Genomic DNA, 23,567 nt, shown 5'->3' on the forward strand with positions numbered 1-23,567 from the left:
ATGTACAATCTACATATGTACAACAATCGACCTAAAAAGGAGTACATATATTGATACATATGAAACACGAAAGAATTGTACAGAACGTGCGTTACTTTTAGGTGGCCGTTCAAAAAAATAAAAATAAATAAAAAATTAGCAACAAATAAAATATGGGCGCGTGTGAATCGGTAACAAAGTTCAGTGTCGAATGCGCTTGCTTTTATACATACATAGTACTTACATACGACTATCATGAAGGTTAATACGATGTTTACATGGGGCGATATTACAGGCAACTTTTATTAGAATGCAACAATCGCCTGATGTGAACGGCCTTTCAACTAATCGCTTGCCTGGAAAATCGAAGATGTCGCCTTTATCGCTAAATTTGGTAAGGACGACCTTCACCTAGAGAGATTAGTTGAGTTTCGCATTCGTAGAGGGGAGCTTTCCTCACCTGCGTTTTCCGGTTCTCGCGATCATGTAAATGGATTCCTCGACGTAAGAATAGCCAAATTATGTACTTATTTAAAACTTTTTAATTTTCAGGTATTTTTTTTACCCAACGAGACTATTTTTTGTAAATTATCTATCTCAAAAGCTTCAAAATACCGTTACTTTTATTTCGCTAGCTCTTCTCGTTCAAGTTAATTTTTCACACTGTGGTCCACTTGGGAATACATCTGGCTGGCTAGGGAGATTTGCAATTGACTAAAGTGAGCTCATCGAGAGTTTGAAGGCCAAAAAAAATAAAAAATTAAACCTGCTATGTTTGATGGTCCAGGTAATTTTTTTTTATCCAACGAGACCTTTTTCTGAATTCTATATCTCAAAAGCTTTAAAATACCGTTAAATTTATTTTGCGCTCTTTTCTCGTTCTCGAGATGTAAAAATCGTGCATCAGCGATAGTGATGTGCTGAATTGTCGGTACCCAATACTTGAACAAAATTTCGGTACCCAATACTTTCCTTTCGGTACCCGATACCGATTCGATACATTAAACCCTCGTCATAATATACATACTTTTGAAGTTTGCAGGAAAAAATGTCATTGCTCTTGTACTTATCGCCCTCTTGTACTTACTGCAACAGTTCTTTTGGCAACATTGTTAATTCGTAATACTTATGAATTTTCAAAAATTATTTATTACGATTTGCATTGTGGTTGCCGCTGTTACTGAGTAGTTAGAGGCGCGTACTGCCACTCCTTAGGACCCGAGTGCGATCCCTGGTCAGAGGAACAGTTGAGTGTGTTTCTGTCTAATTTTAGATATAACATCAAAACACACATATTCCATATTTGTGGGTCTTACTATAAATTCGAATATTTCGGTACCGAATATAGAAAGTATTGGATACTCTCCAAATCAGTACCGAGTATCGATCAATACTTAAAAGTACCGACTCAGCACATCACTACTCAGCGATCGAACGTAACTCGAGCTACATATCTAGGATCGATATAGGAAGGAGGAGGAGGGAATACGACTTGCATGAAACACAAAAAAGGGAGAGCGAAGTGCGTAAAATAATAGCCAACAGGAAAACGTCCGAAATTGTATCAGAAAGTTAGGCAACGTACAGTTGTCCACAAAATAATAGGAGTGGGATATTTTAACCTGTTTTGGCTATTTGTCTTTAGTTTATTTAATGTTTCGTATTTTTTTGTAAAAGCCTAGCTGGTAATACAACAAACACCATATAAATTTACATTTTCAAGTTTGTACAAAAATTATAAAAATTCTGCAAATTTTCACCAAAATTTCAAACTATTTAACCAGAACCTTTAGAAAAATGTTGGTATGCAGTTTTGTAGCCCATTCAATTCTAGTCTGAAGAAGTGCAAGTTTCAAGCTGCTAAAAAATTCCGTTGATTTTTGAGAATTTTTTCGGTTGAAGGTGTTTCACGTTTTTTCCATACAAAGTATGTTCAACAATTTTCTTTTATATGGGGACAGTGCCAGCAAAAAAAATTGCCAAAAATCAACGGAATTTTTTAGCAGCTTGAAACTTGCACTTCTTCAGACTAGAATTGAATGGGCTATAAAACTGCATACCAGAATTTTCTCTGAAGATTCTGATTAAAAAGTTTGATATTTTGGTGAAAATTTACAGAATTTTAATAATTTTTGTACAAAGGTTGAAATCTGAATTTATTAGTTGTTTGTTGTATACCCAGCTTGACTTTTGTATAAAAATAATAAACATTAAATAAACAAAAGACAAATAGCAAAAACTGACCAAAATAACGCACTCCTATTATTTTGTGGACCACTGTATAGTAGGTTTTAAGATAAGGGCGAACTCCTGCAGGAATAACCACGGCGAACTAGTGACTGATACCCAAACTTAACCAAATCGCAAACTTTTTAAAAAGCATTTTAAGTCGCGCAACCCTGATCGATAAGAATTTTTTCTCACTGGACACGTAATTTCGATTATATGGAGGCAGGTGGAAAGGATAGACAAACCTGCACCGATTTCGCTGTGCTTATAACTTTTACTGTCAAAATGACTTTTTTCCACCTGCTCCATAGAAAGACTGTGCGGGGCTATATTACACTATGCGACAGTCAAAATCGGGATGGGATGAAACCAACGGGAAATGTTATATCGGTCAAAAACAAGTTATACGTGTCCCGGAGTTTCGCTGGGTCACGTCTAGGAATCGAGATATATATATAACTATCATATAGGGGAAATTGTCACCTTTGGTGGTCTTTTTTTGACATAACTCGAGAGCCACTAGTCCGATTTTGCTCAAACAAATTTAAAAAAATTAAACTTTACAATTCCTTTAATCTGTTCATATAAGGTTTTTCTATATAATCAACAGTCAATACATTTTGAAGTAAGATAGGGCGTTTTTGAACCGAATTTTGAGATAAGTGTTTTTCAATTAAATTCTGAAGTAGGGCGTTCTTAAAAAGTTTTTTGAGATAGAGCGTTTTCGAGCTGCCTGCCGAGATAGGTCGATCTTCCACTCAGCCATCGATATGAATATGAGTATGAATAATGTGACCAACCGTACTTCTTTCGGAAGTAAAGTATTTCTTTTTAAACTCTTCCACTTCGTACTTCGCAGTACAGTCAAATGAACTTCTTCGCAATATTTTGTACTTCAGGTCCTGTACTGTACTTCTCCGATCTTCTAGAAGATCGTCACATGGCTTGGGCGATAAATTCGTTCAAACCCTTCAAGTTGCCGGGGACCGACGGCTCCTCTTTGTGCGAACAGCGTGAGGACCGGGTACATCCCCAAGGCTTTGAGGGTAGTCAGTGTTGCGGCCATCCCGAAGGCCGGAAAAGGCTCTCATGTTCCTCCTAGGGATTTTAGGCCTACAAGTCTGTATTCGTTTTTGCTAAAAACGCTAGAGAGACTGATAGACTGATAGATAAGAAACTCGATTCCTCGTGACTATATTTCAAGAGCAAGTCGGTAGGCACATTGGTAAACTGGTTAGAGGACACTTTCACGCATAAAGATTATTCAGTGGGGGCTTCTTCGATATCGAGGGGATGATGTGGTACTTTTGGTTAAGGAACGATTTCTAGACACCTTTTTGATCTGGCTCAAGGTTACCTGTACCAGGTGATTAGGGTGCGATCAACGGCGGCCTCCCAGTAATCCCCAGCAAGACGGAACTGGTCTTGTTTACCAGGAAGTTCAAGATACAAAGCGGTTGTGGAAGCCTAACATTGAAGAAAGGGTAAGGAAGGCGTCGGTTGCCTTGTGCTGCTGTAAGGGAGATATCGGTTAAAGGTAAAAGGTAATTCGTTAGCTCTATGAAAGCAGATTTAAGCCTATCTTGTTTCACGGAGAACTTGTCTGGTGGAACTCACTAGACGTTTCTCTGCTGCAGCAAATGTTTTTAAGGGCACTTTAAAATACTTTTTGCAGCGCAGGACACGAGTGACCCATCGTTACCCTTTAAAGGTGGCGAAAAAACACGCTACCTCTAAAGGGCTAATGATGGAGGTTCTGACAGGCCATTGTGCGATTGTTGAGGAATTTCAACTAATCCCTTTTGTATCAGCTGTCAGGAGGAAGATGAGGTGGAATCATCCACACACTTTATTTTAGACTATTCACCCTTCGCGAGACTAAATAAGATGGAAGCATTTCGGCTCGCACTTCTTACCTAACACTGAGCTCTCAGGGATCGAAATTCTAGTATACTGATAAGTACATATTAAATATACGCTCTCATACTACCTGTTGATCTGAAAGAACCCCCTGCTGGCTTTCAAACTATCGACAACTCAGCTTCCTATGCAGAAGTACTCTTCAGCAATTAAACCTCAATAGGAGGCTAGCACAATATACTTCAGGCTGGATAATAATTGTTTTAAACTAAAGTACTGCTATTTTAACTAATTTAACTAACTCTCTAGTATGGAAGTGCGAGTACTTTAGCGAACGTATGGAAAGATTAGTGAACACGTGAATTTCCCCAGGCATTGAACTTGAAACTCGAATCAACCGACTGGAGTGCATGTCCATATATCGGAACGTATGCAAATAAATACACATACATACAAATCCATATGCATCTATAGAGGTTTGTGATTCTATGTACTCCGGTGCATCGCACTGCAAGATAACCTGATATTCTCTTTAATTTTACTCAAATCAGTCATTTGACGATAAATATAGAGCAGAGGGCAAAAATAAGGGTGTAAAAAGCAAATGAAATATATACGAGTCGGCAACGAGCATTCCACTTACAGTAGCTACACACGACGAGCATATCCGCGCACATGCGCACATGCTCGTCGTTTGTAGGGCGGTTTGCGCGCATGCTCGCCAAAAATCAAAAAATTTTGATTTTCAGCGAGCATGCTCGTCGTTTGTAGCGTGATTTGCGAGCATCGCATTGGAAACAAAAACAACAACCTCATTTTGTGTTGATGCTTGCAGTGTGCACATCGCGGATAAATGCATCCAAGCCATGTGCGTTAATTGAATTTTTGATAAATGAGGCTAAATTACTATATGTATATGTATGTACATACATATAAGTAAAATATAAATAAATTTAAGTAACACATACATAAAAAACCCTAAGTCATAAGTAACTATTTCAATTGCATCATCCGCGTCTTTCCTTTCCATGTTTACGCTTTGAGTACAAAATCATTTATGAGCCGCTCGCCGTTTGTAGCAAATGACAGCCAGCATGTTGGTGCACATGTGCGCGGATATGCTCGTCGTGTGTAGCTACTAGTTATTATACGAATACTTTGAGGTCGGGGTTGAATAAAAATCGTTGATGGCACTGCGTGGAAGACTCAAAGCGCCAGAGAGAACACTACAACACTGATTACGCATACTTCGCATAACTTCGCACAACCATTTGTACCAGTGTACTAAAAGTGTAACTTAAGAAACTGTGAAGCAAAATCTAAACTCAACAGATCGCTGAGTTTTTAAAAGTTCTGCTAATTTCTGGGTAATGGAATACATACAAAATACATACAAAGTACATACGAAATTAAACTTTGAAGTTTATGCGAAGTTGTGCGAAGTTATGCGAAGTATGCATAATCAGACCAAAAGAGTCAGGCAATACTTGTTCAGTTAGAGCACGTTTACCGATTGTGAAGGTTTTGTGAGCGGAAAATTTAGATATTATTGTGCTGGGTGCGTTTTTTTTCTTTTCATTGTGCGGAAATAATCGGCAATGTGAATAAAAAAGAAAAGTTGATCCTTTGCGCTAAAAATTTAACAGAAAAAAGTATTTGTTGAAACTTTTACTTCTTAAAATATGAAATTCAGTTGACTTTTTATCAGTGGAAGCGCATACAAAACACACACTATTTACATGCTCGAATTAAGAAAGAATGTGTCATTTAATAACAGCTTTCTACAAAAAATGCAGTTCCCACAAATGAAAAAGTGCAAAACGTGCTTTCGCTCGAATTTGTACGTTTGCCAAGCAGTTATCACACAACTAAACGCCGGCATTATGCGCCAGCAGTGCATTCGCGTAGTGGTTTCTTAATGCACGTTATTATTGAGAAAAATGTCTGAAGGACCGTAGAATATTTAAGTTTTTATCGCTCGTAATTGTAAACATAAAAGTTCCCTGCAGGGAGTGACGTTAGTTTATACCTAACTTTAGTCTGTTTACGCGAACACTAGTGCTAACTATTAACTGTGTATTTTGTTCGAAAAAAAGCTAACTACTTTTGTGGGGCGATGGCCGCAAAAAAGTCCACCTGGATACCTCTGCATTACATGTCAACTAACTTGTAACTAACTACTTTTGGACATAAAATATCAACAAGAAAAACAAAATATTTTTTTGTTTTTTTACTTTTTTATTTACTTATTTATTTACTTTATTTTATTACATTTCATATTTGTTTACATATTCTGCTCTGGGTGGCCCCATCCATATTCGAACACCGTCAGACATAACTTCAAAATGATAGTATAAAATTTCGATCTTCCTTTTATTTGTCCTGAATATGAAAAAGAATCTCCGAAGTTCAGAAAAAAAGTGTATTGAAAGTAATAAGCAGGGTTATTATTTAAGTTTTGGCTGATGAAATTTTCAATGTTATTGCATGGAAACTGAACATTTGCTGAATATGTGGCAAACATTTGTACATCCGTACATGCATATGTATGTACTTGTATTGTTATTTTCCCTGCAGTGAAAAATTATCAATTGTTAAAACTAACCAACTTATAGTTAGCTTCTTGGCGAGATTTCGATTAATACCTCACTTTTAATTAGCTATGACAAAACCAACTTAAAGTGAATTGTTAAGTCGTGCAGGAGTCATGCAGACGCAATCGGGAGTTGGTTTTCTTTACAAGTCTCTATTAAATATCCTCATACAAAAATTACTTTCAATACACTTTTTTCTGAACTTCGCAGTTCTTTTTCATATTCAGGACAAAAAAAGTTATGTCTGACGGTGTTCGAATATGGGGCCACCCAGAGCAGAATATGTAAACAAATATGAAATGTAATAAAATAAAGGAAATAAATAAGTAAATAAAAAAAATATTTTGTTTTTCTTATTGATATTTTATGTCCAAAAGTAGTTAGTTACAAGTTAGTTGACATGTAATGCAGAGGTATCCAGGTCTGACTTTTTTGCGGCCATCGCCCCACAAAAGTAGTTAGCTTTTTTCGAACAAAATACACAGTTAATAGTTAGCACTAGTGTTCGCGTAAACAGACTAAAGTTAGGTATAAGCTAACGTCACTCCCTGCAGGGTTAAAACACGTGTACATGCATATGTATATACATAGTTTGTTAAGGTGACCAGGTGACAAAAATAAGTTTGAGGAAATATATAGCGAAAATTTAAAAATATTAATGGCCAAACTCTCAATTTTTATTTATTTTTTCTTTTTGTAATTATGTCTTGTTTGTTCAGGTAAAAATGTGAGACAGATCACTCACTATCTTTGCACATAAATTTGGAAAATTAAACGCGTGTTCAAAATGGCTCCCGTAAGCTTTGCTAAAGCAGTTTGACAGACACTTTGGACCAATTGAACACTAATTTTTAGTAGTGGCGTCAACTATACTCGACCCACGATTTAAAAAAAAATACATTATGCAGATCTTACAGCTCTTGCTTCAACAATGCAGTTTTTGGTAAATGAAATGGAGGAAGAAGATGAAAGTGGAAGCGAAACATCAAAGGAATCTTTGGAAAATGATTTTGAATAATGGATGAGCCCTTCATAAATCATTAGCTCATAACAAAAGGCGAAGGCGGAATGGTGATACATTGCCTCAAAACGAGCTAAGTTTTTATTTGCTTATTGCCAAGTTTTATACTTGAAACGAAACACTATTGAAACATGGGAAGACATGAAGGCTGTTTATCCAAAACTTTACCCGCTTTCCCGCAAATATTCGCACTTGATTGGTACGTTAGTACCCGCAGGACGCCTTTTTTCTATAGCCGGGGCCATAGCTTTGTGCTTCGGCTTGACAACCAAGAAGCTGTCAAAATTACTTTTTTAAAAAGCTTATTTATATCCAATTTTTTAATTGAATTGTTTCTTATGCATACGATCATATTTAATCACTAAAAAACTTTGAAAACAAGTTATCTCATTTTAATACTATTAAAAAAAATCGATTAGTATCTTTCAATTAATTGGAATTATTTTTTTGGCCTTGCAATTAATCATTCAATACATTAATCGAGTAATAAATATTTTTATTTTTTGACATTTATAAAGGTATGCAAATGTTATTAGTGCGCGGAATAGAAACATTCAACTTCGAAAATTTTATGGAGATGTAAATTTTTACATAAACCTTTATTTTGATATTCTAAACAACGTACCAAAATTCCAAAAGCCACACTGTAAGTCGCCCGGGAATGGGCGAAAAAGTCGTGAACTTGTCCAGAAATGATCTCGATCAAGTCTTGGAACGGTACAGAATTGGCTTCTTATTAGTTTTAAAATGATCCCGAACACGGCTCAAAAAGATCGTCAAATAGTACCGAAATGGATCTGAACTAGGCCCAAAATGATTCCCAATTAGTGCCAAAACGTTTTTGAAATAGTCCCGGACTAGTCTCTAAATGCTAATGAACAGGTGCTTTAGCGGTCTCGAAATGATTCTGAACAAGTTTGGTAACGATCCTAAACAGGTTTCGAAATGGTCCTGAAATAACCTCGTCCAGAAATATCCATTTGAACACAAAAGAAGCAAATAAAAATTTTCTGCTGCGTTAACGCAAAGTTTTCCGAGACAGAGTGCTAAGACATCTACACAGCTTCATACACAGCTTATTTTCCATTTCAACATCTACCGGCGGGTAATTAAGAATTCTTACGTTAAATGATTTCTGATGTACTCGTACCTAAGTGGCTACTCAACCTAAAAGACAGTTGCTGCTTTTCTGATAGTTCCTACCGAAGAAGATATTATTTAGTTACTGCGGTTATCGACATACATATGTACATAAAAATGTATAATATAAAAACTATACACAGACCTTTCTCGTACGTTTAGAAACTATTAAGTACGAGTATAATTAAGCAAAGCTTTGACTATCGTAATTGACGATAGAATTATATTGTTATCTTAAAAATAAAAAAAAATAAAAACATGACTAGATATTTTTTCAAACTGCACCGACGTGACCTGCGTCACATTGATTGTACATATTGCTATCTACGCGAATTAAAATCATAGAAACAATCATCTATAAAGAAGAAGACAAAAGAACAGTAGCTATATATGAAAGCAATCGGAAGAAATTTGTTATCAACGGAAATAGTGTTATGTAAATGTTTAAACAATTATACTATAGTCATACTGAGAATAAAGATAAGAAAGTAGGAATACAAAATATATAAATAGCCATTTATAGATACATACATTCTAGGGTGATTGAGTCGGTTCTTCTATAGGCGGTTTTTTGAAATCTTAATTTTTCTAATATCGAATAAACCGGATTTTTTTATGGAACAAACCGGTTTTTTTTCATTTCATAGAAATCTTGACCTCACATAAAAGTGTCGATTTATTCGAAGTTTTCAAGGCTTTTTTCCAGTTAAAAAAAAAACTTCCAAATAGTTCTAGAATTATATCCTGGGTTCTTTGGGGATAGATAGTATATCATATTTAGTTCCAGTAAATTAATGCTTGGCGCTTAAACGTTTTCTACGTGTTTGGCCGAACTTATCCTCCAATTCATATTTAGTTCCAGTAAATTAATGCTTGGCGCTTAAACGTTTTCTACGTGTTTGGCCGAACTTATCCTCCAATTCGTGTTCTGCTTCTCGATGTTGTGTCACCTCCGAATAAGCTTTTTTATATCCGAAGTACCCTCGAAGGTTTGCCATTGTCTGCTGAGTACCGCTATTCAAAAAAAAGCTTTTTTTATGTTACTGTGACCAGAAATCGAACCATGGGGAGGCAGGAGGCACCTATAAGCACTACTCTAAACCAGAGAAAAGCAAGGAGCTACTTGAATTTGGAGTTCGTTTATACTGAACTAATGTACGTATGATTTGATACATGAACAACGTCAAGCGTACGAGCCGCAACTTGCTTTTAAATTTTATACCGAGTCAACGCAGTGAACAGTTTTTTTTTGTTCGAATCATACACTTGTACAATTTCAAACCAACCGAATCGTTGCTTGTATATTGAGATACTCGTTCTGTATAAACGACGTGTTGTATTCATTCGAGAGTTATATGTTCTACAGTTTTTATTGTAAGATTCTGACGTGCGTAAATTATGTCGAATACAATTATATTTCTGAAAAACTCAAAAGCGGTGTTCTAAGTAAATGTAATAAAAGAAAAAGTCGTAGTGAAGTGTGGTCTGTTTTTTGTGAAGTAGAAGATGATATTGGATGCGCTATTAAAGAATTTGTATGCTATGAATTTGTATCTAGTTTGTAAATAAAGTAAAGCTTCACTTGGCATTTCCAATTGGCGTCAGTAAAGTATACTGATTATTTCAGGTATTTTTAAATTTTGTTATTTTGTCGCAATAAATTTCAAATACTTCGTTTTATCGATGTGAATACGTCTATGCATATGAATGTATTTACATATAATTTTTAATAATGAAATAAACAAAAAGTATTCATGGACATAGGAAATGCAATATGGTTTTTTATTTTGGCATGCACTTCTTTTATCGCGAAGGAAAAATGCATACAGATTTAACATCACATCGCTAATATTTGAAATGCGATAAACAAAAAATTTGCGCTGTCTTTCATTCGCGACTCAAATATGAGTTGACCGGAAATTGCCTATGTCGGGCGCTAATAAATGAGAAAAAGCGATCCCGGTAGTCCGAACAGATTTCAAGGACATTGCAAAGGAGATGATGTTACAGAGGATACATTCATACATATATGTGAGACTGCAAAAAACTTATTTTCGTTTGAAACGAATATTTATAAGAATATTCCAAGCGTACACTTTTCAGTATAATGGAGTATCTGCGTGGTATTTTTCTATATGTGTGTACCTTTGCATGACGGCCAAATCATACTTATTATTCTGGTTTACAGCAAAAATGTTCTATGGATGCCACTATCCAATTCTTATGTAGAATTTCCCGGTGATTCCGGAAAGCGAGATATTTTTTTTTTCTATTGATAACTTTTCGAGATATTTGCAAATTACCCTTATTCAGTTTACAAAAACAGGAGTGGTTTCACTTAATCACATATATCGAACCAATTGAATAATTGTAATACGAGAAACGGTAAATGAAAGCAATTAAAATTCTCTATAAACCGTACATACATAACTTTTCGATAGCCCTGATAGTTTCCGTGAAATTAATTAATCATTCGTGGCAGCTCTTGCTTACGATGCAACTCAGGTGTATGTGGCGTATGAGTAACACTTTTTCTCCAAAAAAATCCTTGCGTATTCTCGTTACTTAATAATTACTTTCTTATTTATATATCGATTTTCTTCATTGGTAGCTTAATTTTTTTCTAAAGGAACGGGCTTTAACACAAGAGCAAGTACACGAATTTCTTTAGTTTTCAATTATAAACAAAATATAAATAGAGGTGGTAACATTCGTTCGTTATGTATTTCTGTTTAAAAGCTATTTCTGTCTTATTTCTGTTTAAAAGCTATTTCTGTCCTCTTTCATTTTATACTTAATTTGGTATGCGGTTTGTATACTATCAGGAAATTACTTTCATTTCGGACTTAAAAAATATTTGGCCAAGTTTGACTGTTAAAAAAACAACTGTTATTTTCGGTCCCTGCTTTTTCTGACTCTTCACCAGACCTCCACTTTACTCTTTATTCAATGTTATACGCAGTATGTTTCATTTATTATCCTTATTAACATAAAAAATGCAATTATTACGGAACAAAATAACATGCGGATATTTCATTAAACTATAACTACACCAATTCCTTTGCCTAACGAATTTAACATGGCAATGTCATTGAAGCGTACCGAGAGGGTGCGCGTGGTTTGTCCTTTAGCTAGCGATTACCTGGTGCACTGGTGACGATTACTAATCGCTAGCTCTTTGCCTAACGACCAGTAATGCATAATATCGCTAGCAAATTGCCTAACAATAGGTGATGCATGGAATCACCAGCACCAGCCACCAGCAAAACTCCAGCAGAACTACAGGGGGCTCTTCTGCATCCTATACATACTTGCTTTTACAAAGGAACAAAAATTACATTACATACATACATACGTATGTACATACATATGTATGTACATATACAGCTTGAAAAGAGTTGATTGAAAGTACGTACATCGAACGAGTCATACGTACTTTTCTGCTTAATGTTCAACTCATTGGCATGTACATTTTTTTCGAACCAAATCTTGGTTGCGTATATTTTAAACAAGCTTGCCTATCGAACAGCTTTTCATGAAACATATACTTGCTTCGCTTGTATTGCCATAGTGGAGTACAACTCATTCGTATGAGTTGCCTTGCAACGAGTTGGCTCGAAACTCGAAATTGTTACTCGAAGCATATCACTGCTCTAAACCGAAAAGAATCAGAAAAAATGCAATAAAGCACTTTGAACTTATTTTGCTTTGCTCTTTTCTAAATTATCTTTACTGTTAATAGCTTTATTGTAATTTTTGGTAATGACTTCATACCAACATAAGCCCTTTTACTGTATAAAAACTGTGTAAAATAAAACCGGTTTATCCGTTTTTTTCTTAATTTAAAAATCCGGAAAATCATAAATCATACATATGTACATACTTATTTTTGTTTGTACATAAATATGTATTATGTTGATAGCTATTTTGATAACGTCATGTAATAACACTACTTGTCTTTTATTTATGTTAGTTAAATAGTTTTTGTTATTTTAAATTTTATTATGTATACATAGCTACTATTTTCGAAACTTCTACCCAGTTGGGCAAGAAATCCCAAACAGGCATTGTTCAGTTTTTCTAATAGCCTAGAGAATATCAGACGGGAAATTAATGCCTTCTCTTCGGGCCGTCAAGAGAAAATCCGGGCTCACAAAAAATTTTAAATTCTTATGCCGAATTTTTACTTGGCATTGAAACGACAAAAAATGTATGATATTTAAAAAAAATACCATGTGGAAATGAACTTAATGACAATTTTCTTAATATAATGACCTATTATTTTTTAATGCCAGACTTGGTAATTTGTCATTTTTGCCATTTAATGCCTAGTGGAAATCCAGCATTAAACGAATTTCCAACGATTTCAAATATTTGTTCAGTGCTTTTGATAAGTAAGTACTCTTATCTTTATTCTCGTGGAACGTATGTATGCGGAGTAGGGTTCGAACGATACTATCGATATTGAGTAAGTATCGATACTTAGGGTATAAAAATTAGTACTTTAATACTCGATACCTTATTTGGTGATTTTACTCGATACTTTGCAAAGTACCCGTAGTATCGAATACTTTTATAAAAACAAACTTTTTAAATTTTTTCTTCCATTGCTTTCTTTGCTTATATGGATTACTATCATTCAATTTTGTCCATCACTTAAAATAAACTGAAATTGCGTGTAGTCTGTTGCATATCATAAGCCAAATAAGTTAAAGTTTAATGGACATATACATAAAAAATATAGTAGGTTTAAAGAGCTTAATAAAATGACATTTTCATACATTTTTCAGTTTATAAACCTTTTTTATTTTTTATGAATAAGGCCATAAAACTTTGCGCAAAGTTTACGAAAATGCAGAATTTTTAGAAACTTTTTGGGTATGCAGTTTTGTAACCTATTCAAATACGTGTAGCTTACTACCGTTGACTTTTAATTCAAACTTGCACATTATTATACTAAAATTGAAAATGCATACCCAAAAAGTTTAAAAAAATGTCTTAATAAAAATTGAAATTCGTGAAAGTATATATATATATATTTATTTGTATGTGTGTATGTACATTTAACATTAAAATTACTTCTAACGTGAAAGTAAGTTCTGCAATGAAATAAAAGTCAAATATTTTAAATTTATATTGTTTTATTTTCAGGAAATAACTAGATATACGATTGAAGAATAAAATATTTTAAGTATCCCAAAAAACATATTTTAATGAGTCCGATACTGAGTAGTATCGATACTTTTTCCCTGATACTTTTAGGGTATCGATACCATGAGCTCGATGCCAGAATGAGTACTCAGTATCGATACCAAAGTCTGAAATTTCGAACCCTAAAAGATCACATATGTATCTCAACTTAGCAAAATTTAAAATTTTGTATATTCCAAATTAATATTCGGAAAAGATCCGAGCTGTTTTTAAAACCCCTGTCCATCCCGTTGAGGCTCAAGTCAGTTATTTTTGGCAGCCCTTCTCCAGAATTTTCTCACAGCTTCTTTATTCTTCTATCTAACCCTTAATAAGGATCTTTTTACTAAAACCTGTATCTGTTAACCAAGTCAACATTTCTAGTCCTGGCACTGATGAATAAAACCAGTATTGCAATAATCTGTCCAGATTTTCTATGTCAAGGACTGACCGACTCCAATCAGGGCACACCTTAGTAAAGAAATCGTATCAAGCACCAGAATAGTTTTCCTTGCTCTATATTTTGCATGCTATAGTCTTTCCTACTTAGCAAAATTAAACAGGTGGTATGCGGAATTAGGACATAGGGTATTCTTGAACCTTACTCTTGCTTTTACGACTAATGTCATCCGAATAGCCCTAGCATCGGCTTCCATTCATCGATAGCGTTTGCATGAGTTCGTCTACTACTAAGCTCCAGAGGATGGCAGATGGCGATGTTCTTTGTCACTTTCTATTTCTGGTTAGCGGACTCCAGCTCGTCCATATGTTGGATTAATTTTAATCGCGCTATTTCTGGTAGCGGGCTATCTTCCAGAAAGCGGAGGTACCACTTGACTGGCCCACGACTCAGCCCATGCCTCTGGTGGTCATTCAGTGCCCCCTGTCTACCCGACGGTGGCACTGCTGGTGGTTTGCATTGACGATGTCGTTTGGCCGATTTTGACTTGATGCGGCGTCTTGTTGACGGCCCGTTGGACCTGTGCCCCGACGGAGATCTGATGACAGTTCTTATCATATGCTCGACGAAGAGGGCCATCTCTTCTGATGTTAAGACATGCTGCCCAATTTCAGTTGTTGTTGTTTTGTTTTGGTTAGGTGTTAAATATAATGCCGTCCAAACCCGAGTTGTCGCAGAAAGAGGACGAGTTCGAATCGAAGTCGGTTGGCAAATTTGGAATGTTTGCCTTCGCGGGCTTTACATATTTGGAAGCTTTCCTTAAAGTACTCACAGCAATTGACAGCATATCTGCAGAAATTTCCGCGATTTCCTGATGAATCGTTTCCCGATCAAGAACGCTCTCGTTTCGATTTAAACCAAAACGATAAAGAAAAAAACTCGCTGTTTTGGAAAAAAACCCTATACTAAGAAGCTCCATCATATCGTCTATTAAAAACCTTATTATTCACGCTACACAGCGTGCCGACAGCCTCCCTCTACCTGCCCCATCCGTTCAGTGATATTATAAAATGTGGTATTCCATTATGCCGAACCCTATGGTTACTACTTTTGAGCTCTAGCTAGAGATTGATATATAATTTTCACAATAGAACAACCGTTTCTGTCAGAGAAATAGTGGCCGCTTAAATTTTGAATATTTTGGGAAGAACTATCTGGTTTTTGTAGACTTTTACATTCTTCTTATATACATAGATTCCGTCTAAAAAAAAATTTAGGAATAAATCGATCGCCCAAATAAATGTTTTTTTAGACAACGATCCCTTCGTTATTGAATTAATAGGTTCAAAAGTTCGGCTCTTCCTTAGTAAATTCTATTCTTGCTTGCTCTTCCTTAGTAAATTCTATTCTGTGATATCCGCTCCAATTCTTTTTGATTTCTAGTATGTGTTGTGGCAATTAAGAACATACGAAAACTCGAAAAAATTTTCTCCATTTTTAATTCGAAATGAAAAAAGTCTTTTAGAAACCTTATACTGGTGCGAGTATTTTTCATTGGGCAACTTTAAGTTGTTTCTTTTGTCGGCGAGAATTAACGTCTCTTGTCATTGACACCCAATTTGTGGCGCTCAATCCAATGTTGTTGTTATTTGTTATGGTTGCGGTTGACTTGATGCACCAGATGTGTCGCTCCAAGCTCAACACGTTAATCACATTAAAAGTATGCAAATTTTCAGATACATACATACGAACATATGAAAATGCGAATGTGTGTATTGCGAGTGTGTATACCCTCTACACATATTCTTCTTCTTCTTCTTTTTTGGCGCTGTAACCGCCTAAGCGATTTTGGCCGAGTTCAGCAAAGCACGCCAGTCGTTTCTCCTCTGTGCCAACTGACGCCAATTGGAAACGCCAAGTGAAGCCAAGTCCTTCTCCACCTGATCTTTCCATCACAGTGGGGGCCTCCCTCTTTCTCTGCTACCACCAGCGGGTTGCGAGTTGAATACTTTCAGAGCTGGAGCGTCGGTGTCCATTCGAACGACATGACCAAGCCAGCGGAGCCGCTGTATTTTAATTCGCTGCACTATGTCCATATCGTTGTAAAGCTCATACAGCTCATCGTTCCATCGTCTGCGGTACTCGCCGTCGCCAACGCGTAAAGGCCCGTAAATCTTCCGCAAAATCTTTCTCTCAAACACTCCAAGAGCCGCCTCATCGGATATTGTCATTGTCCATGCTTCTGCGCCATATACCAGCACGGGCATCATGAGTGACTAATAGAGCGCGGTTTTCGTACGTCGAGAGAGGACTTTACTCCTGAATTGCCTACTCAGTCCAAAGTAGCACTTGTTGGCAAGAGTGATTCTACGTTGGATTTCAATGCTGACATTATTATCGGTGTTAATGCTGGTTCCCAAGTAAACGAAATTCTCTACTTTCTCGAAATTGTAACTGTCAACAGTGACGTGGGTGCCAAGCCGCGAATATGCTGACTGTTTGTTTGATGACAGGAGATACTTCGTCTTGTCCTCGTTTACCACCAGACCCATGCGCTTTGCTTCCCTATCCAACTTGGAAAAGGCAGAACAGACTTCGCGGTTTTTGTTACCGATGATGTCGATGTCATTGGCATAAGCCAGCAATTGCACGCTCTTGTAGTAAATTGTTCCTGAGCGGTTCAGTTCTGCAGCTCTTATTATCTTCTCCAACATCAGATTAAAGAAGTCACATGACAGGGAGTCGCCCTGTCTGAAACCCCGTTTTGTGGCGAACGGCTCGGAGGGGTCTTTTCCAAATTCAAACATAGCGGCGTATAGGCAACTCCTTTTAGTGCTGTCAAAAGCGGCTTTAAAGTCGACAAATAGGTGGTGACTGTCGATCCTTTTCTCGCGGGTATTTTCCAAGATTTGGCGTATTGTGAATACCTGGTCTATGGTGGATTTGCCAGGTCTAAAGCCACACTGATAAGGCCCAATCAGTTCATTGACGGTGGGCTTCAGTCTGTCACACACTACGCTCGATAAGACCTTGTAACCTATGCTTAGAAGGCTGATCCCGCGGTAGTTGGCGCGAATGGCGGGGTCACCTTTCTTGTGGATTGGGCAGAGCACACTTAAATTCCAGTCGTCGGGCATGCGTTCATCTGACCATATTCTGCACAAGAGTTGATGCATGCACCTTATCAACTCCTCGCCGCCGTACTTGAATAGCTCAGCTGGCAGGCTGTCAGCTCCAGCGGCTTTGTTGTTTCTCAGCCGCGTTATTGCTATACGTACCTCGCCATAGTCAGGCGGTGGATCGTCGACTCCGTCATCATCAACTGCGGACTCGGGTTCTTGTTCTCCACAACTTTCCGTGGTGCTACCATTTAGTAGGGCGGAAAAGTGTTCCCTCCATAATTTAAGTACGCTCTGGACATCAGTTACTAGGTCGCCATTATTGTTCTTACAGGAGTGCGCCCCGGTCTTTAAACCTTCCGTAAGTCGCCTAACTCTCTGGTAAAATTTTCGGGCATTCCTCCTGTCGGCCAGCATTTCAAGCTCTTCGCACTCACGTATTTCGGCCTCTCTCTTCAGATCTCTATAGCGGTCCCACATAGCGCGCGTTGCGCCCGATCGCAGCGTGGCCCTGTAGGCGGCATCTTTTTTCAGAGGCGGGTGCGTATCTTGGCTGCAACAAGATAGTGGTCCGAGTCGATGTTTGGGCCTCGGAGCGTGCGTACGTCTAAAACATTGGAAGCGTGCCTTCCGTCTATCACAACATGATCGATTTGGTTTCTCGTTTTTTGATCCGGAGACAGCCAGGTAGCTTGATGGATCTTTTTATGCTTGAACCTAGTACTGCATACTACCATGTTTTGGGCCCCGGCGAAGTCGATCAGCCTCAATCCGTTGTCGGACGTTTCGTAGTGGAGGTTGAATTTTCCTACGGTGGTTCCAAAGATCCCTTCTTTGCCCACCCTGGCATTGAAGTCGCTAAGCACGATTTTGATTTCGTACGTTTGCTCCAAGCGCTCATAGAAGAGATCCTTGGATGCCTCATCCTTCTCTTTCGTCGGGGCATGGGCGCAGATGAGCGAGATGTTGAAGAATCTCGCTTTGATGCGGATTGTGACTAGACGCTCGTCCACCGGGGTGAACGACAGTACTCGGCGATCCAACTCCGAATTTGCGCTCCTTTACATGGCAGCTGTAGTAGACGTCGCAGGGTCCCAGACATTGTTTGCCTTGCCCCGTCCAACGCATTTCTTGGATTGGTTACCGCATCTCGCACATGGGTTGCTCACGTTGCCCAGAGTGCGCGAACGAGGACGCAAGAGTCGGGATTGAGTATAGCCATGCAACTGTAACTGCATACCCAGCGCAACGACTATACCCCATTGCACTACACATATTACGTTTATTTAAATTTTTATTCAAGTCAAAATCATCCAAATGTCTTATACATTTTATGGCGGCTAAAAATATTTTATTATAGTCCCGTTTTCTGGAGCCATAGTATACATAGATTCCATTTCGCTATATCATCTGCAAATCGAGGTAAACTATCCTAATGCATATATGTATGTAACTCAGCATACGTGTATGTGTGTATGTACATATATAAAAACCAACATGCGCCCTCCCAAAGCGTTGTCGGTGCGATAAAATTTGCACGGCAATGCGAAAATTCTCTCATAAAATTAATGTTAAACATTCTGTATGTTCATACATATATACATATATATAAATAGACTTTTCTGTGAGAGAATGCCCTGTTGGAAAAATTTAGCATAACATATTAGAAAACCAAATTTTGGGACACTTTCATATAGAAACACGAAAATCTATCCTATTTATTCAATATTTTCGGTGCAGATCTTCAGCACTTTTAAGATAGAGATGATGATGGAAATTTTACACCAAACAACTTTTCTCTGACAGTGGTGTAACCACGTCAGCATAATATAGTAGGTTTGTATTGAAGAGGAGTTTGTTAGTATTTGTTGGGTCAAGATTCCACAATCACACAGAATGTGCTCCGACCGTCTTAATGTTTTATGTCTAAAATTCGAAACGTCTGGACGTTCTTAAAGGAAATGCTGGGCAGTTTCTTAAAAATATTTAATTTAACTTGTTAATTAAATTGATTACTCTATGTTTGACACCCACAATATTGTAATATTTTATTTAACCAATGATTTAATTTACTATAACTTTTGAAAAAGGTGGAAACACTCAATAAAATAGTATGTTAGACTAGGTTATAATCTATATGTGTGCCAAATTCCATTTAAATACGTCCAGCCGTTTTAGCGTGAAAGATCAACAAACATACTCACACACTCACTCAAAAGCTTTCTTTTCTAAAACGCCGAAATATCTATACGAAATGGTTACACTTTTTTGTTAATGGTATTAGACTCTGCCTTTAAAGAACTTGCTACGTGAAAGTATGTAATTTCAAAAAATTTTTCTTTGAATATTTCTCCGATAAAGTCGCATGATTAGTTGGTTATACATGTTCTCTGTTGCTAGCGCTTTCTTTTATGGTTTATATAATAATTGTTGTTGTTGTGTAAGCTTTTATAAATAAGTAAAGAAGTTGGTCATAAATTTTCTATTTGGCTTTTCTACATTTTCATATAATTATCATGCTACCTAGTTACCGTTTATATTAATACATGCATACATCCTAGGGTATTCCTTAAAATATGAACATTCAAATTTTATATAGGCATCGCTTTATTTAGTTTTACGTAAAAAATAAATACATCCACCAAACATTCAAAAGTTTAAAAAATTTTTTAGAGGTCGTTAACAGGGTTTGAAAAAATTAAATTTTTTAAATCACAAAAATTCCACAAAATATGGACTTGAAATCCAATAAATTTGAGATATTGCTGAAACTTGTTCGTATAAATTCATAAACTCGCGTTTTCGCTTGTCATATTCAAAATTTTGTCGATTTAAAACAAAATTACAATCTTCAAACTCTGGTAAGGACCCCAAATTTTTTATTTTTTTAATATAGAAAGTTTCTTGAAGTCGTTTTTTTTGTACGTAGAACAAAATAGGGAGTGGGCCATGCTGTTTATATTTTTAAGGACCACCCTAATAGATACTTGTTTTTATAAACTTAATTGTAACTATATTTTTTTATTTAAATACATATGGATGTACTTATCAGTGCTCTGCAATAAAAGATTAAATCTTAATGCGCTTATGTACTTGTTATACAGTAATTTGCGCATAAAGATTTAATCTTTTATGAATGAAATGAAATTGCAAGTATATAGAGGCTTCTGCTGATTAAACAAAAAATATGCAAATATAGGACTCCATCTTAGATTGGCTGTGACCGAAATCATGGCTAACATGGGTTATATTTTTTTACACATTTTAGACATTTATGTCCCGAAAAAATAGGTATCGAATGAAAAGACTGGCGATAATGTCTCTAAAAATAATGAAAATATTCTTCCGTGACACACAGATACGGCTCTGAAACTAAAGAAGGAATTAGCAGACCGCAGCCTAAAACTACGTCACATATTAGCCGGTGTAGCTATTACTTGCAGCAGGTCCAAACACGATCAGAAAAAATCTCTAAAAAAGCGATAATGACACTGGCCATCTGGTCAAATGATCTACATATGTCGCTTTTGCAACTCTGATGTAGAGACGCCATCCTTGGATGTAAGGCCGTTTTAAGACGAAGAAAGAGGAATCTAGACTCAATGTGGCCTCAGGCTTTACTAAACTTTGTGGGAAAATCAGGACTAGACGAAATTTCTGGAGTCGGGAGCACAATAGTAACTCTTTTTACAAGTTTTTATTATGTTTTACCTGTGTGTATTAAAATTTTGAAATAATATATGGACCGAGATGGTTCATATTATGATTGACATGAAATGGAATAACTATACAAAAGATTTACCCGATAGGTGGCGCAAGAGTCGTGTTATTTGGAAAACCCGTATCTATGGTGCGGTTTGTTTCATATTTACAACGTATATTACGTTATTGGAAAGAAACAAATCCACAAAAAATGTTGCCGTTAGGTGGTACGGGGTAGATTTTTTTACCAACCACTAATAAAAGCTTGCCTTTAAACAATTGTTTTTAAATTACATATATATTATCTTTGTGACTTAGGATCAGGGGTAACGTCGCGGGTTCGTATACACGAATCTAAAGGCGAAAATTAAGCGAAAATTAAACACTGTTTCTTAGTGAATCACTTAAAATTCAACACGCTTAATTACACTTTATTTTCGCTTTCAACTTCGTGTTTACGAACCGCTACACTACTCCGAGGGTACTGCGCAGTCGGCGTCGTCCAGGCCTGCTTGGGATGGAAAGAGTTATGATAAAAATTACAATTTATTTTTTTAAATTGGGTTCATATTTCTTCGAATATATTTTATCACTATTTTAGGATTACTTTTTTTAAATAGAATAGTCGTACTATAAGGCTTAATTTAGGGATGTTTTGCTTAGATACATTGAAAATTTTCCACTCTATGTTTTCTTAAAACTGACATCTCTAGTACATTGGATCGTCATTCCAGTTTTTCAATTGTACAAAAAGTAGTGGTGACTTTGACCAAAAAATTTAAATGGCTCCAAAAAGTTCCGTTAGAAATATAATTAGCTCAGTTGCAGTAGTTTATTTCAAGTTTTCTACAATTTTGCTAATCACATATTTTGTTGTGAAACATTATCTGAAAAATCCTATACAAAACAAAAACATCGATGTATTTTATTACAACGCTTTTATCAACTTGCAATGTTGTGTTCCAGAAACTTTCAATGTTGTGCTCCAGAAACTTGCAATGTTGTGTGTCCGACACCATAAAGCAAAGCTTTGAAAAGCTCCTATAAAAAAGCATAGTGAATAGGGCGAGGTAGATGACATCTAGATGTCGCCCTATGTACTACGTTTGCTACACCGGAAATAGACGACACGCCATTTCTTTCAATAAAATTAATTGGTGCTCGTTTGTATGTACATACATATGTAAATGCATGTGTGTGCACCTTTCTATTAATATCGTTGAATTATTTTAATATCTATTGCAAACGTTTTTTCAGACAGGACTAAAAAGTAGAAAATAAATAATATAAAAAAAACTTTTTAATATACAACGCTTTTATAAATGGACTAAAAAGTAGAAAATAATATTTCTCAGTCCCATAGAATTTGTTTTGATAACTTTTGATTTTGAAATTTTAGCAAAAGTCATTATAAACAATCTATGAAATTGAAAATGAAAAGCGTGTGGCGCATGTATTACACTTGAATTGATATGAAAAGTAATATATGTATGTATGTATGTGGGTATATGAATAACGACCGCTTAAAATCGATTTCAAAGTTCTACTTTCGCTGTAGAAATTTTAGGTCTACGTTTGTAGTTTGACTATTGTCAACTAAATCGAATGCTTTGTAAGTGAAGCGACTTGTGGACCACTTGAGGTATAGGTGGACCAGTTGGTAACCACTTTGGGACTAGTTGGTAACTAGTTCGTGGGACCAGTTGGTAACCAGTCGGGGACCAGTTGGTCTTTTTAAGCTCCTGTGGCCGTTTTAAGGGTAATTCTTGGGCTCCTGCACTGCCGCTCGGGGTTTCTGCCTTCTACGGTGGTAATTTTGGGCCGGGTTGCCTGTTTTGGCGGATTGTTGTGCTGTGTGCCGCGTATTACGTGTACCGGGTACCACTTTCTCGAGCGAATTGCTCTGGGGAACCTGTTGTGTGAGTTGCTGGCTTTTTGGCTAGAATTTGAGGAGGGTTTATACACGCATATCGGCGGAAATAGACGACACGCCATTTCTGTACATATGTACATAGTAAGTAAATGCATGTGTGTGCACCTTTCTGTTAATATCGTTGAATTATTTTAATATCTATTGCAAAATTTTATTCAGACAGGACTAAAAAGTAGAAAATAAATAATATAAAAAAAACTTTTTAAGATACAACGCTTTTATAAATGGACTAAAAAGTAGAAAATAATACTTCTCAGTCCCATAGAATTTGTTTTGATAACTTTTGATTTTGAAATTTTAGCAAAAGTCATTATAAACAATCTATGAAATTGAAAATGAAAAGCGTGGGGTAAACTTGAATTGATATGAAAAGTAATATATGAATGTATGTATGTGGGTA

The sequence above is a fragment of the Rhagoletis pomonella genome, unplaced genomic scaffold (assembly GCF_013731165.1).
Source record: "Rhagoletis pomonella isolate Grant_MI unplaced genomic scaffold, Rhpom_1.0 Rhpom_scaffold_00006, whole genome shotgun sequence".
Lineage (NCBI taxonomy): Eukaryota > Metazoa > Arthropoda > Insecta > Diptera > Tephritidae > Rhagoletis > Rhagoletis pomonella.